The sequence below is a fragment of the Peromyscus californicus genome, unplaced genomic scaffold (assembly GCF_007827085.1).
Source record: "Peromyscus californicus insignis strain IS unplaced genomic scaffold, ASM782708v3 Scaffold_18__1_contigs__length_77618521, whole genome shotgun sequence".
Lineage (NCBI taxonomy): Eukaryota > Metazoa > Chordata > Mammalia > Rodentia > Cricetidae > Peromyscus > Peromyscus californicus.
This window is the reverse complement of record NW_026294480.1, coordinates 29,037,568-29,052,309: the sequence shown is the minus strand read 5'-3', so window position 1 is coordinate 29,052,309 and position 14,742 is coordinate 29,037,568. Positions and strand designations below refer to the sequence as shown.

The 14,742-nt window shown below is 38.5% G+C and overlaps 1 long non-coding RNA gene across 1 annotated transcript in view; it reads right to left on the bottom strand.

Annotated features, from left to right (window-relative positions):
- Nucleotides 1-13,045, bottom strand: part of LOC128113222 (uncharacterized) — a 30,736-nt gene extending 17,691 nt beyond the window's left edge. The window contains exons 1-2 of the long non-coding RNA XR_008219380.1: nt 12,654-13,045; nt 4,780-4,868 (exon numbers count right to left, since the gene is read on the bottom strand). This is a non-coding gene — a long non-coding RNA (uncharacterized LOC128113222). The remainder of the gene's footprint in view (nt 1-4,779; nt 4,869-12,653) is intronic.
- Nucleotides 13,046-14,742: the final 1,697 nt, after the last annotated feature.

Below are 14,742 nucleotides of genomic sequence, written 5' to 3'. Positions count from 1 at the left end.
TACTCAGGGAATGTTAATTTTGGAGCTGCATTCAGATCTGCACCTGATTCTAATGATGAAATACTGGCTTTTAAGCCTGGTCAGATGTCATCAGAGGATGAAGCTTTTGAGGATCTTGGGAAAGGATGATATACTTTGCACATGGAAAGAATATAAATAATTTAGAACCACAGTATATTAAAGGTGGTAACAAATTCTGTACTTTCATTCATTTAAGAGATGGCGTTTATTTCTCACTCCCTTTGATGTGGCTGACACTGCAAATTTATTTATCTAGTAGAATGTGGTAAGTGTGGTACAAGCCTAGTCTAGCCTAGTCTAGACTTGAAGAATTAACAGCCTTTGTTTGATGGAAGTCTTGGGACACTGTGTGAGGAATCTAGCTATCTTGATGGAGGGCATCAAGCCAGCATATGGCCAGCCCCAAGCTACTGTGGCCATTCTCTCTCTCTCTCAAGCCTATCAAGTACAGTTTGTGCTGTTAATATACTCTAGGGTGTGTGACCATCAACTAGAGCGTGGTTGACCTATCAGGGGACACACCCTTAAAGAAAACTGACTCCCCTTCCAGCAGCTGTCAACTGTCAATAGCTCTTTAGCTTAGGGCCAGAATTTCATGTTCACATCCCCACTTGATGCTGGCATTTTGTCCACCTTGAGCATGCATGTCTTGTGCCTGCTGTCTTAACTGCTGTGGTTTCATATGTATATCTGTTCTGCTACATGTAGAAACCACTGTTTTTTTATACTTCTCTACCACCTCTGGCGATGGATAATCTTTCATCTTTCCACTCTTTCTTCCACAATAATCTATGAGTTTTGGAAGGAAGGAATGTGATGCAGATACTCCATTCTAGAGTCTCTTATTCTCTATGCCTGACCAGGTGTGGGTCTCTGTGTTAATCACCGTCTACCACAAATAGATGCTTCTCTGATGGTTGAGAGAGGCATTAATTTATGGATATAACAAAAACACATCAGGAGTAAGTTTAATTATATGTTCATTTAATAAAATAATAGTAGTAGTATATTCTCTCCTGGAGCCTATAATCTGTCTATCTAGCCACAGGTTCTTGGGCTAGTTTCTTGGGTTAGTAATACTATCAGGTATTAGGCCCATCTTGTGGAGTGGGTCTTAAGTACAATCAGAAAGTGATTGATTCCTCCCATTACATCCATGCCTTTATTGTACTAGTGGACTTGCCTTGTCTTGCCAGTCATGATTGTAGCTTGCAGCACTCATAGCTCAGTAAGATTAATGATTACTTTTCCTCTGGTAGCATGAATAGCCCCTTCTAGCACCACAAAGGCCAATCATTATGGATGAAACTTCCAGGCAAGTTCCAGCTTGTTTTCTATGTGTTCTATGACTCAAGCATATGGTGTCTTCTACAATAGGGTCTTACTGTCAAGTTCTGTAGGGTAACCAGGAGCATTGGCAAATGTTGGGGGTATGTGGGACCTCACTGGCCAGCAACTCCAAAAGAGATTGATACTAAGCTGTTTATTAGTTTATATTATCTTTTGGGATATTGTTGCCCTATTATAGGGTAACTCCATTTAAACTCTTTATATGTGTGTGCATATGTATATATTTTATGAAACTTTTTGGTAGTAGATATCCACAGGACTTTTGACAAAATGTTGACAAAAACTAGACAATATAGTTCTCAAAAGAAGAAATATGAATGGCTAAGGAATATTTTAAGTGTTCAATATCTTATCAATCAGACATATTCAAGTTAAAATTGTTTGAAATTTTATCTTACAAAACAAATGAGAACACATGCTGTGAGGATGTGTTGAAAGAGGATCCTTAATTATTATTGGTAGAATGTGAATTGGTGTAGCCACAATGTAAATCAGTGTGGAAGTTCTTCAAAAGGCTAGAAATAGATATACCCTGTGATCCAGCTACTCCACTCCTGAGCATTTATCCAAGGGAATCTGTAGTGTACCACAGAGGTGCCTGCTCATCTGTGTTCACTGCTGCTCTATTCACAATGGCTAGGAAGTGAAAACAACCTAGATATCCATAATGAAATGTGGTACATTTACACAGTGGGATATTATTCAGCTAAGAAAAATGAAATCATGAAATTCTACAGCAAATGGGTGAAAAATGTTGCATGTTTCATCTCATTTGGGGATGATAGCTTTGAATTTTCAGATATGTATATTTCTTTTGGAATACCATAGAGGTCAGGAAAGGGGCCATGGGAGAATTTCCACAGAGGGGAGACAGAACACAGAGAAATAAAGGTTCAAATGGGAATAATGACATCAACTCTTTGATTCACTGTTTTTCTATGTTTTGTTTTTACATTTTTATTGCATTTACTCATTTTGTGCATGAGTGTGTGCATTCCTTTCTGTGTATGAGTGGGGCTGGTGCTCAAGGGCCATGGTTTCCACTGATTGGGGCCAGAGGACAACAAGCAGGAGTCAGTTCTCCTCCTGCACCAGGTGAGGCTCAGGGACGGAACTCTTGTCATCAAGCTTGGGGCTCAGCACCTCAACCCACTGAGCCATCTTGCCAAATTCTCTTCTTTTCCTGTTTTCAGTTTTACTGAGCTATGCTCTTATTTTCTTCCTTCTGTTTGTTTTGGGGTTACTTTAGTCTTATTTTTATAGTTTCTTGAGGTTTTTTACTCTTCAGAAATACTATATAAGTATACATATTTGTTTCACTAAATACGGTACATATTAAATATTATCAAACAATCAATTATTTAGTGACTGTGTATTTTCCCATAGTACATATAACATCCCTCCCACATATTCATGAGAAGCCGTATGAGTATATTCAAAAATAACAAAACTTACAAAATGTATGTGAATGAAGAAAAATCAAACAATCATACTAGCTCTGTGTGTCTGGTGTGTTGGGAATGTCAATCAACATGGCTTTCACAATATCAGGAGCAAACCATCAATCTTTTTCTTACTGCTCTGAAATTTTCCCTTAGGCAGTAACCACACAGTGGAAAATCCCCAGCATGAAGGTTCATAGATGGAGTGTGCAAGCATATGCTGGTTGCTAGATTTGCCTGTCAATGGTGTTTCCAATAATGAAGGGTTCTCCGAACAGCAAAAAATCTGAACGGAACAAGCCTCAGCCCAGTGGTTCAGCTGCATAAAGAACCAAGTGTGCTTCAAAAGGAATGGTTGGCATCTTTTCTTTTTACATTTATATCCATGTTTATTTAGAATTATTTGGCCAAGTTTTTAAGACAAAGAACAAACCATTCGGTTGAATTTTTAAATTATACTTACTTTTTTTTTTTGACATAGAGAACCTGAGAGAATATGGTCAACCAGAACTATGGAATATTTTCTTCAAAGTCATTCACCTGGGTGTAAGTGGAGCCTCAGTTCCCAACCTTGTTCTACTAACTCATTAATAAGTATTTATTGATTCTACAATATTCCAGATACTAAGTTGCAGAAGAAAAGTCTTCTTGACCTCGTCAAACCAGAGTAGGGAGAAACAAAATAATATATTAATGATGTGTGTTTTATAAAATCATGTGTGTTGAATGTGGAAGAGAACATGAAGCAGAGGGAAGGAAGTGGGGATCAAGCAGGGGTGGTGAAAAGGAGATTCTGAACAGGGTGACCAGGTGTCCCCCTTGGGAAGTTGTGAAGGAGAGAAAGCTTAACCCAGGAGGATGCATGGGAATTGTGTGGGAGAGAGTGTTCCTGAAGTTTCTGAGATGCACCAGTCTTGTCTGAGATATGACACCTTCTGCAACAGGTCATCCAGAATCACAGAAGTATAGATTTGTAGTGCTGGGACGGCCTGAAAACCCAACAAGTCTAGCATCTCAGCTGGATCATGAATGCTCAGCACAGAGCACAGAGCACAGACCCACCTCTCAGTTGATGCATGAGTGTTCAGCACAGAGCACAGACCTGTGCTTTTAGCTAGTCACAGTGTCACACTGTCGTGTATGCTAGCCAACGCCTCCATCTTTAGTTGACTACCTCTGGTGGCTCAAAATTCTTAATGTTGAACGCAAACTGCCTCCTTTTGCCTCACCTTGTGATTCAGCCTCTACCCTTTCAGGCAACACAAAACTCTGTTCAACCACTGTCCATTATTCCTTTGGGCAGGGACATCATTGAGACAGTTAGCACAAAGTTATGAATAGAGCTGAAGCTTCATGAGACTGAGTTCAGACACATTTAGACATTACGCAGGCTTGTAAGCTACTTAATCTCCTCAAATTTGGGGAAATTTTCACCCCAGAAGGCTGTTGGGGGGTATCTGAGAATGTACCTGAGTTCAATAACTGTTAGTGTCAGTGTATTTTTTCATCCATCAGATAATGTAACTCTTCCTTGTATTCACTCTACTATTGAAAGCCATTTATCTACGGCCCATAAACAGAGCTAATTTACATTCAGGAGCCTGGAGCTCTTCCTGTTGTGCTCTTGATACAATGGTTTCATCAGTCTGGTCTCTTGATTTCAGTCAGGCACAAAATACCCAATAGCCTTGGCTAGCTACTGTCTAGTTTTATGGTTTTCCCAACACAGACCATCTGCCTCATGAATTTGTCTCTCTTTCCTAGAGAAAAATCGGTGAAGAGAGAAAAGGTTTCATGGAGTGAAAAATGCTCCAGATAAGCCACTCTATTACTAGAACATACTAGAAACTTCCACTGGGAAAATGCAGGCAATACACCTCTTAGTCATTTTTCTATTGTTGTGAAGAGACACCATGATCAAGGTAACTCTTATAAGAAAAAAGCGTTGAATTGGTGGTTTGCTTACAGTTTCAGAGACTCAGTCCATTATCATGGCAGAGAGCATGGCACAGATAGGCAATGTTCTGGAGAAGTAGCTGAGAGCTACATCTTGATCTGCAAGCAGAGAGAGAGAGAGAGACTCTGAGCTTGGCATGAGCTTCTGAAACCTCAAAGCCTATCCACAGTGACATACTTCCTCCAACAAGACCACACCTCTTAATCCTTCCAAACCTTTCAAATAGTGCCACTCCTTGGTGACTAAGCATTCAAATATATAAGCCTATTCAAACCACCATGACAGCTAAAGTACAGACCATGTACTTGGGTCCATCCTGCTGCCTAACCGAATTCCCAAGAATTCGGGAATGGACTCCATAGAGCCTCTTTGACAGATACTCTCAAACCAGTTATGATGTAAAAGATCACAGTGGTAATAGCAGAAGTAATTACCGTTTATTAGATACTACCTGCGTGCCAGGAACTGAAGATAAAAAGATAGCATTTCTTTGAAAATATAAAATGCAATATAGTGCAAGTACATCCTTAGTCAAATTTCCCTTCTAAAAAGTAGCAAAGACAGAACTCCTGCTGGGAGCTCCACTTCCTCTCCCATCTCTGTGGCCCTTCTTTCCACTGGGAAGGTAACCAGAATCAATAGATTATATCTAATTCAGGCAGAATTAACCAACAAGTGTAAAACACCTCTTACCAATAGTCATTGCAAGCCGTTCCCATAACTGAATAGGGTCATGGGAAGATAGTTTTGGGTTTAAAATAATTCATTACAGAACTTATCCTTTAGCAAGTATGAATTAGTCACCAAGCAGTGCTGTGCAAGTGTGGTTCATAGCATGTTGTGTGTTTATCTCTGTGTGTACATTGTTTAGACTAACTGGTGTATTTACCCAGCAGCAGGAAACCTGAATCAGGACAATGTAGAAAACTCAAACAACATTGCAAATAGTTTCAGCATCTGTTTGTTGAAACATTCTCTCTTTTGAGCATGCATTCAGAAAATGCAGCATTGTTATTTTTACTCATTATCCATTTTCATCCAGTTCAATGCTCCCTCAGGCTTTGTTCAGCATTCTTCTATCTGATTGTCAAGCTCTCAGGGCTCTCACTGGGTCTGCTCTTGACAGTCCGTCTTCAGAGCAGAGGCCTCAGGATCCGTAGTTGAGTGTTGGTGATGGGACATTCTTTGTCTAGCTTGTGTTCACTCCTTAGTGGGCCCTGCTTGTGTCCCCACCTGTTGTGAGGGGTAATCTATGAGAGGCCACCCTTAGAGAAGACTGACTGACTCTCTCTCTCTCTCTCTCTCTCTCTCTCTCTCTCTCTCTCTCTCTCTCTCTCTCTCTCTGTCTTTCTCTCCACATTTCTCTTCTGATACCCACATGATGTTTATTTCCCATCCCCTTTCCCATTGAATCATCCTCCATTATTCTCCTCACCCCTTTCATATGGCCCGTGTTCTACCCTTCCTTTAAGCCCACCATGAACTCTTTCTAGTTTCCTGGCTTCTACAGGCACTCTGAGTTCAACACACAAATCTAAGGATTTGAAGCTAGAATCCATGTATAAGAGAGAACACATGGTGTTTGTTTTTCTGTGTCTGATGTTTTTTTTGGTCTCTCGTGTATGAAGACTAAGTGAGAACACTGCTATCTGCAAACCAGCCACTCTCACCAGACGTCAGAAGCACTAGTACTTGATGTTGGACTACCAGCCTCCAGAACTATCACAAACAGATGTTGTTCTACCTATCCAGCCTATGGTGTATGGTGTGTGGTGTGTGGTGTGTGGTGTGTGGTGTGTGGTGTATGGTGTATGGTGCAGTGGCTTAGATTGACTCACACATCTCTTACAAGTTGAATGAATAAGCACTACTCCGCTGCTGCCATGTTCCAATGTTTATCGTTGGAAACTCATCATTCGATATAACCTCTAAAGGGCAGGAGCTCTCTTTGTTCTACTGACTGCTGTAACCTTGAATTTCCTAATAGCCCCCAAATATATATTTTGAATACAAGACTATATAAGCAAACACCAAGTCCAACACCTCAGGATTCCCTAACCAGGAAAGATGTTATTCCAAGCTACAGGCAGTAAGTTCTAAGAGGGACAGCTGCAAAAATATTAAGAAGACCATTGCAAGGTAAGCTTTTGTTTTCTTATTTCTGGAATGAGCACAATTTGATAAACAATTTTTGTATCAAAACATATCCCAAGGGAAACTAAACTAGAAAATAGCTTTGCTTGAATGCCTTCATGACTGAATTTGGTCAAAGTAAACATCAAAGTGATAATATTTATTGAAAAGTGAACTTTATAAAACACAACAGCAATTTATTCAAAAACTTTGTCTTCAGAGATTTTGTAATTGTGTTGGCATTGCCTCTTCTGGAACGTATCTCTCAAACTTTGAGAAGGTGTATGAGAAAACTTTACAGATGAAATAAAAATTTATTGAGTAGTATTTTTGAGCAACTTTCCCTTATCACTACAACTTAATATTTTTATTTATCTATATACTTTCTGATTCTGGTCAGCAGCAGCCAAACTGACCAAGATGCCATTATTTTCTCTACTAGGAGCTGCCTTTGCATTTTTCCAAATCATTTGTGTATATATGTGCTATATTATTTCAGGATAATTTATAGTATACACAGATCTATTTATCCACACTGGTGATGGTCTTTCCCTGTTTCAGTTCCTACAACTACAATGAATCTTCACCAAGTAGTATTAGTTCTCTAATTTTGTTCTTTCTCAAAATAAATTTGGCTATTCTATATCCTTCTGATTTCCACACATTCGTCAACCTGTACAATTATATTTGTTGAAACCACTAATTTCCTTCTAAAAAGTCAATAATTTTCTAGCTAAAATTAAATGTGAACAAACTTGAGGCTAGAATTGCGTCTTCTTTCTTATGAACACAGTGTGGTTCTCCATCACATAGGTCCTCAATTTTTCTAATCAAGGTCTTTGTAGTTTTGATCACTCACATAGTTTGTCAGATTTTTCCACAAAGCTTTCATCTTTCTTGACACTATTGCCAATGGTATTGTCTTGCTTCAGTTGGCATTTTTGTGGCTAGTATATAGAAGTACAATGCAATTTCCATACCAACTTAAAATTCTACCACTTTGCAAAACTCACTTATTCATGTAGAGATTGCATACATTTTCTACATAGGATGATTGCATCATCTGAAAAAAAATTAGTTTACTTCTACTTTTTCAGTCTGGGTAATTTTATTCTTTTTCTTGTCTTATTGCACTGACAAGAACATCCCATGTGATTTTTAAAATAGCATTTTTATTACTTCTTGTGAATTTCATACAATGCATTTTTAATTGAACTTCTGAAATAGATAGCCTTTTGTGTGTTTCTTAAGGGGAAATAATTTGTTCTTCCATCATTAAGTAGGAGGATTAATGGCTGCAGATTCATTTTCTCTGTAAAATTAAGAAATTTCCTATTTGTAATTTGTTGAAGATTTTAAAATCATCATGAATGAGACTTGTCTTCTTATCTGCATTTTTTTATGATATAGAATCTATTAAGCTTATCAGTGCTCCTCTGTGTATATTTCTCTCTTATTTCTTTTAAGATTCCCCCTTTATGACTGGTTTTGAACTATTGGATTATATGTGTCTTGGCATAGTCTTTATGAATGTTGTACTTGAATTTGTGGGTTTATAATGGTTATTATAATATACTATATGTAATATATTACACATATAAGTATATACAATATATGAATATTAATGTCATCACTGGACTTGTCTAACAGTTCACTGATGCTCTGTTCATTTTTAGAAACAGGAATCATGAGGTTTCCCATTGTGAATTCTGGATATGAGCACTATTTTGACCCTGTGTGACTGCCAGACATCCTAACCTCTCCCCATTCCAGGTGATTTTACTCCTGGCCCGGGGTAGTTTCATGATGTGCCTATCAGCTAAAATCATAGGAGAAATGGCAGGTGTTCAGATAGATCTGTCTACACAGCTTTCTTGACCAGTGTTCTTTCCTGTGGACTCCAGTAACCTTGTTCATCCTGAACTTTTAGCTCTATCATGCCAGAATATTCCAAGATCTACATGGGTTCCATCCCTTTTCTGTAGACTCGAACTGATCTTGAGACAAGAGAAATCTTAGGGCTGCCCCCCATTTCCTTTCTGTTTTTCAGGAGTTAGTCATCTTTGTTACACTGAAAACACTGTTAAATGTCTTTTCTTGTTGGTGGCCTAAGAGGCTTCTATGGGGACAAATCTGGTCTTTCTTCTACATACTGGCTACTAATGTGACTTGCAATATGCACTAACACATTTACTTGGGAATAATCCATATACTGTGAGAGAGATACAGATAGGTAGTAATCTGGCTCCAAATTTTAAGATTTGCAGAATTTTTCATGAAACTATTATTAAATGGTGACTTACTGTAGTAAGACGGTCTACATGCTGTTGTTTGTGTTTAAAAGATGTTCGTTTGGTTGCCTAAGTTGAAAAATTAAAAATTGGTAGTTCACTCAACTAAAAAAATTACTAGTCCGTCAAATTTCAAAGTCTACAAAACAGTATTTGAAATGCCAAAGCTAAGAACTAGTAAACTCCAGCTAGCTAAGAACCATTAATTTCTGGGATGACCAAAAACAACAACAACAACAAGAGTTTGAAGCTTGGAATCAAGTTCATATTCATCATTTTTATTTCCAGATTCTAAAACGTATTTAGTGTCTAATATCGATTTGTTGAATGAATGAGTGGATTTGTACCTGACCATATAATAGCCTGAGGCTGCTGGTCTGCCAGGCTCAGGAATTTTCCAGTCTAGCCCTCCTCCAATAATTGATCTACTTCATTAAAATGGAAACAGTGCAACTAATTGGCTTTGATACAGGTTATTTTCCCAGGTCATTGATGGGGCTGTCACACACTCCTCAGCAGAAAAAGAAAAGGAAAAAGCTGTTGTGAAGTACCTGAAGCCAAAGGCCTAATCAGTAGAAGAAAGTGGTGAGTATTCCCAAAGCTGAGAACACAGACACAAAACTGTCAAAGAAATGACCAACCAGATGCCTACCCCGTTGGTTAAAACCACGGATGCCCATTAGAGTCACCTGAGCTATTTATTTTTAAAACATGGATGCTAAGTCACATGCCAGCTTCAGACTCAGTCTATATGGAGGTGAAGAAACAGATATATATATATATCTATATATCTATATATATATATATATAGATATATAGATATATATATATATAGAGAAAGAGAGAGAGAGAGAGAGAGAGAGAGAGAGAGAGAGAGAGAGAGAGAGAGAGAGATCTCGATATTTTGAAGCTCTTGGGTAATTCGGTACAGAAATCATAGATCAGTGCTTCAGGCTAATGAAATAATAACCTCCGTCTCTCTCCCTTGGTCAGTATCAGATTCAAAGTGCCCTATTTTCTTCAAATAAGGAAGATATTAATAAAAGGTCATGGTACTGTAAGTTTTCTTCTCCTCCTGTTGATGCTAGGGGTTTTACGGTTTGCTGTGCTGGACAGGAAGTGTTCCTTCCTAATTCTCCTTTGTTTATCTATCCCTCTTATCTCGAAGTGTATTCTCCTACACTTGTGAATGTGGTTACCTTCTCTCTTTCTCAGTGTCTAGAGTTCCTTTAAGAATTTTTCATGGAGCTGCTTTGGTTGCCACGAATTGCCTTAGTTTTTGCTTGCCTTGAAGCATTCTTATTTCTCTATCAATTTATTTGGTTTTTGTTGTTGTTGTTTGGTTGGTTGGTTTTTTGTTTGCTTGCTTGTTTGTTTGTTTTTGAGACAAAGTTTCTTTGTACAACAGCTCTGGCTGTCCTGGAACTTGCTCTGTAGACCAGCTGGCCTTGAACTCATAGAGATCTGCTTGCCTCTGCCTCTCTAGTGCTGGGATTGCAGACCATCACTTCCAACTTTCTCCATCAATTTAAAGAGATAGCTTTATTGAGTATAAGTAGTTCGGCTGTTATTTACTCTAAAGGTTTGAAATACATCATGCTATACTTTCCTGGATTTTAGTAGGTTGTCAACCTAAAATCCAAGCAATGTGATGTTATCCTAATGTCTTCGCTTTTATAGGCAAATGGACACTTTTCCCTTAGAGCTTTTAATACTGTTTCTTCACTTTGTATTTTTGACATTTTGATTGTGATATTTCATGGAGTGACTCTTCTTTGATCATGTCTATTTGGATTCCTAAATGCTTCTTGCTTTGGGGTGTTTGGCTTTTTTAAATAATATTTTGAGATTATAATACAATTACATAATTTCCCCCTTTTAAGCTCAGGGAATTTTCTTCTATAATTTCATAGAGTATACTTTCCATGCTTTTGTGCTTCGTCCTATTCTTCTTTTCTGTTTTTTTTTTTTTTTATGGTTAGGGCTCTTGAATGTGCCTCAGACTTCTTCAAAGTTTTGGCCATAGTCATTTATTTATTTTTCTTATTTTTTTTTTACATTTACTTATTTATGTGGGGAGAGGGCACATTAGATCCCTAGGAAATCATCATTTAGATTGAATAATTACCAATTATGGCCAATTTCATCTCACCTATTGTTTATACAATCTTGAAGCAAGACTCAGATAGAAAATAGTTTCATTTAAAAATGTTCATTGTATATATTTATTATGCCTGGCACTGCATTGCATAAGGACACTTCCACACAAGCACACATTATATGCTGAACACATTCCTCCATATCTCTGTACCTTCCCTTTCTTCCCTGTCCATTCTCTTTGTTCCTGGAAGTTCTGATTCTGTATTTATGTCATATGTACATATATGACAATTTTTTTAGGAATGGCTTAATTCAGTTACTATGATTATCTCCAATTGTATGTGTTTCCTGCAAGTGATGTAACTTTATTCTCTTATAGATGAGCAAAATTCTATCATATATGTCATATAGTTCATATTTTATTTATCCATTCTTTTGTTGTTGGGCACGTAGTTTGTTTCATTCACTTAACTATTGTGAATAGTGATGAGCAAAATTCTATCATATATGTCATATATTTCATATTTTATTTATCCATTCTTTTGTTGTTGGGCACGTAGTTTGTTTCATTCACTTAACTATTGTGAATAGTGTTAAAATTAATACTGATGTACACGTTTTTCTGAGATATGTGAACTTGGTATCCTTTAGGTAAATACCCAGGAGTGGAAGAACTGGGTCATATGGTGAATTTATTTTCAGTTTTTCAGGAACCTGCATGTCGATGTCCATAGTGGTTGAACCAGTTTACATTCCCACCAGCAATGTGTCATGGTTCCTTTTTGAGCGTGTGTTGTTGGCTTTCTCAAATACCACCATTCTAACTGGAGGAAGATGAAATCATCATGATTTTCGTTTTGCTCAGCAAAGGAAACAGGTAATTGAATCAAGAGGCAGCCTAAAGAATAGGAGAAAATCTTTGCTAGCTATACACTTGATAGATAATTACTATCAAGAACATACAAAGAACTCAAAATAACTAAACAGCAAAAAATGAAGCAACTCAATCAGTAAATGAGCTAGTGAAATGAACAGTTCTCAAAAAATGGATTACAAATGGTCAACAAGGCTATGAAAAACCACACCAGCCACCAGAGAAATGCAAATTAATTTCATTTTTAATACATTAAAATCATTCTAAACTCAACATGGTTACCATAGAAGAAACTGAGTATGAAGAGAAATAGAGACAGAGAAGGAAGGGGAAGTAGATGGAACCAAAAAACCCAAATCACCCAATAAGGAAAGGAGTTATGAAAGGAGGGGGAACATCACTTGATTTTCATTTTATTCCTATTAATGTAAACTTATATGGAATAACAAAAGTTTTCTTTTATGAAGGTTTATTTGCATATTTACCTTTAAAGCGCTCTGTTCTGTCCCAACTCATGCATTCATCATGGTGGCAATGGACTTCAGCACCTGTAGACAATAGTCAGACTCCAGGAATCTGCTTATCCTTCCTGGAAGGTGGACATTATGGCACTGGAATGGAGTTAATGTATTTGGGGTATATTTTCCCCTAAAACAATAAAAATAAAGCAGCTTCCCCCACCCAACTCTGGTTTTATCTTGTTTTATTTTGACTTTGATCAAAAGACTTCAGTAAAGATGTAAAGCTACGGGAGGTTAAATCTCACTACACAGCAACCAAATTTCACTCATAGGAGGATGATGAGGGAGCTTTCCCACCTTGCAGATACAGACCATAAACATTTCCTAAACTCACAAACACTAGACTTGAAATCCTGTGGATCTCAGGTATCCCGAGGATGAGGTAGGTGATTTAGCTACCCAGTCTTGGATTCTGCTGACCTCCAGAGGGAGCCCTGCAGCAGCCAGAGTGGTGCTCACCAGCCACAGAACAGACATTACTTTGAACTGCCAGTGTCTATGGAGTGTGAGAGATTTCTGAACAGTGAGCACCTTTCATAAGTAGGAGTTTGGAGCCGTACCAGTGAAGCCTGATAAGCTTCTGGATAATAGGTATTCTAGTAAAACTGTGTCTAGTAAAGCCATGTGTTCACAGATGACAGCGGGAATCCAGCCAACTGTATTACTTAGGAAACTCTACGAGCTAAAAACTTAGAGTAACATGACTCTAGCCAGACACAGCCCACTTTCATGGCTATTTTATTTTTTGGCATATGCCACCGTTAGATCCTGAAACTCAGAATTATCATCCACAGTGTCTGTGGTCAGTATGTTAAAGATGAATGATCTGAGAGGAAACTATTGGCTTACATAAAGGAACAAGGGTTCTCTTATTTAAAATCAATGGGAAGCCTAAAGCCTCAGCAGTAATCCATTGTTCCTCAACTATAATAGTCTTTCAAACATTCCTGGTTTTAGGAGATCCTATTGAGGCCAGACCAGGTTCTCTGGCTTTCATCCTTACAATCTGTTAGCAGTCTTTTATCCTGTCCTTTTAGGGTGAAAATGACAAATGCCATACTATGGCTTTTTGTCACGTGACACCTTTCTTCAGAGGTTGTTAGAGCCAGAGGTGGTGAAGGAATACTGGGAAACAGTGTCTTGTGGACAATACAGGGCAGGTGGCCATATGAACTCACAGCAGAGTGATCTCAAGCCAGACCAAATCTCAGCGCTCATAGGGCAAGGTTGACATAAGTCCCACTCCTAGCCAAAGAACTACGGACAGCTGATGGCTGCTGGGAGAGGGAGAATCAAGAGCATTGCCAGCACTTGGTTGACCACGCTGACTGGAAAGCCACACACCCAGTAGTATACATGGCAGCACAAATAGCATGTGGTGGGGACAAAAGAGGAAACGTTGGGTGGGTAGGGAAGGGGTGGATGTGAAAGAAGGTGGCGGAGAGGATGGGTAAGGTCAAAACTCATTGTATGAAATTCTCAAAACTAAAACTAATAATGTATCCATAGACTTGCTATTGCAAGTATATTTGAAGTAAGGCAAGCTACAAATTCAACAAGTAACCTACCTGAGGGCTAATGCCGAGTGAATGCATTTCTGCTTTGTAAACATGGTTCAATTAAGAGGAGAGAATTCTCCGGTGAACTCTGTACTATTTATAGTGTTCAATTGTACTGTCAACTCTAATCATAAGATACCAAATTTCCAAGTATCTCCCGTGACAGTGGGAGCTAACAGGCTGCTTAGCTGTAACAACACACCACTCCACGCTACCCATTCGGAGAGCACAAAGATGCAGGTTTCCAGGAAGGAAGAAAAGGTAGGATAGAGAAGGAAGAGAGAGAAAGAAGTCTGCGGGGGTCTGAGGGAATGCTCCCACGGTAAGTCCTTGCTGCACAAACATTGCAGTTTGAGTTTGGATCTTCACCTGGTCCTAGCCAAACACACCTATAATGTCAGCACTGGAAGGCAAGGAGAGATGGATCCCTGTGGCTTGCCAGCCAGCCAGTCTAGCCAATACAGTGAGTCTAAGGGTCACTGAGAGAACCTGTC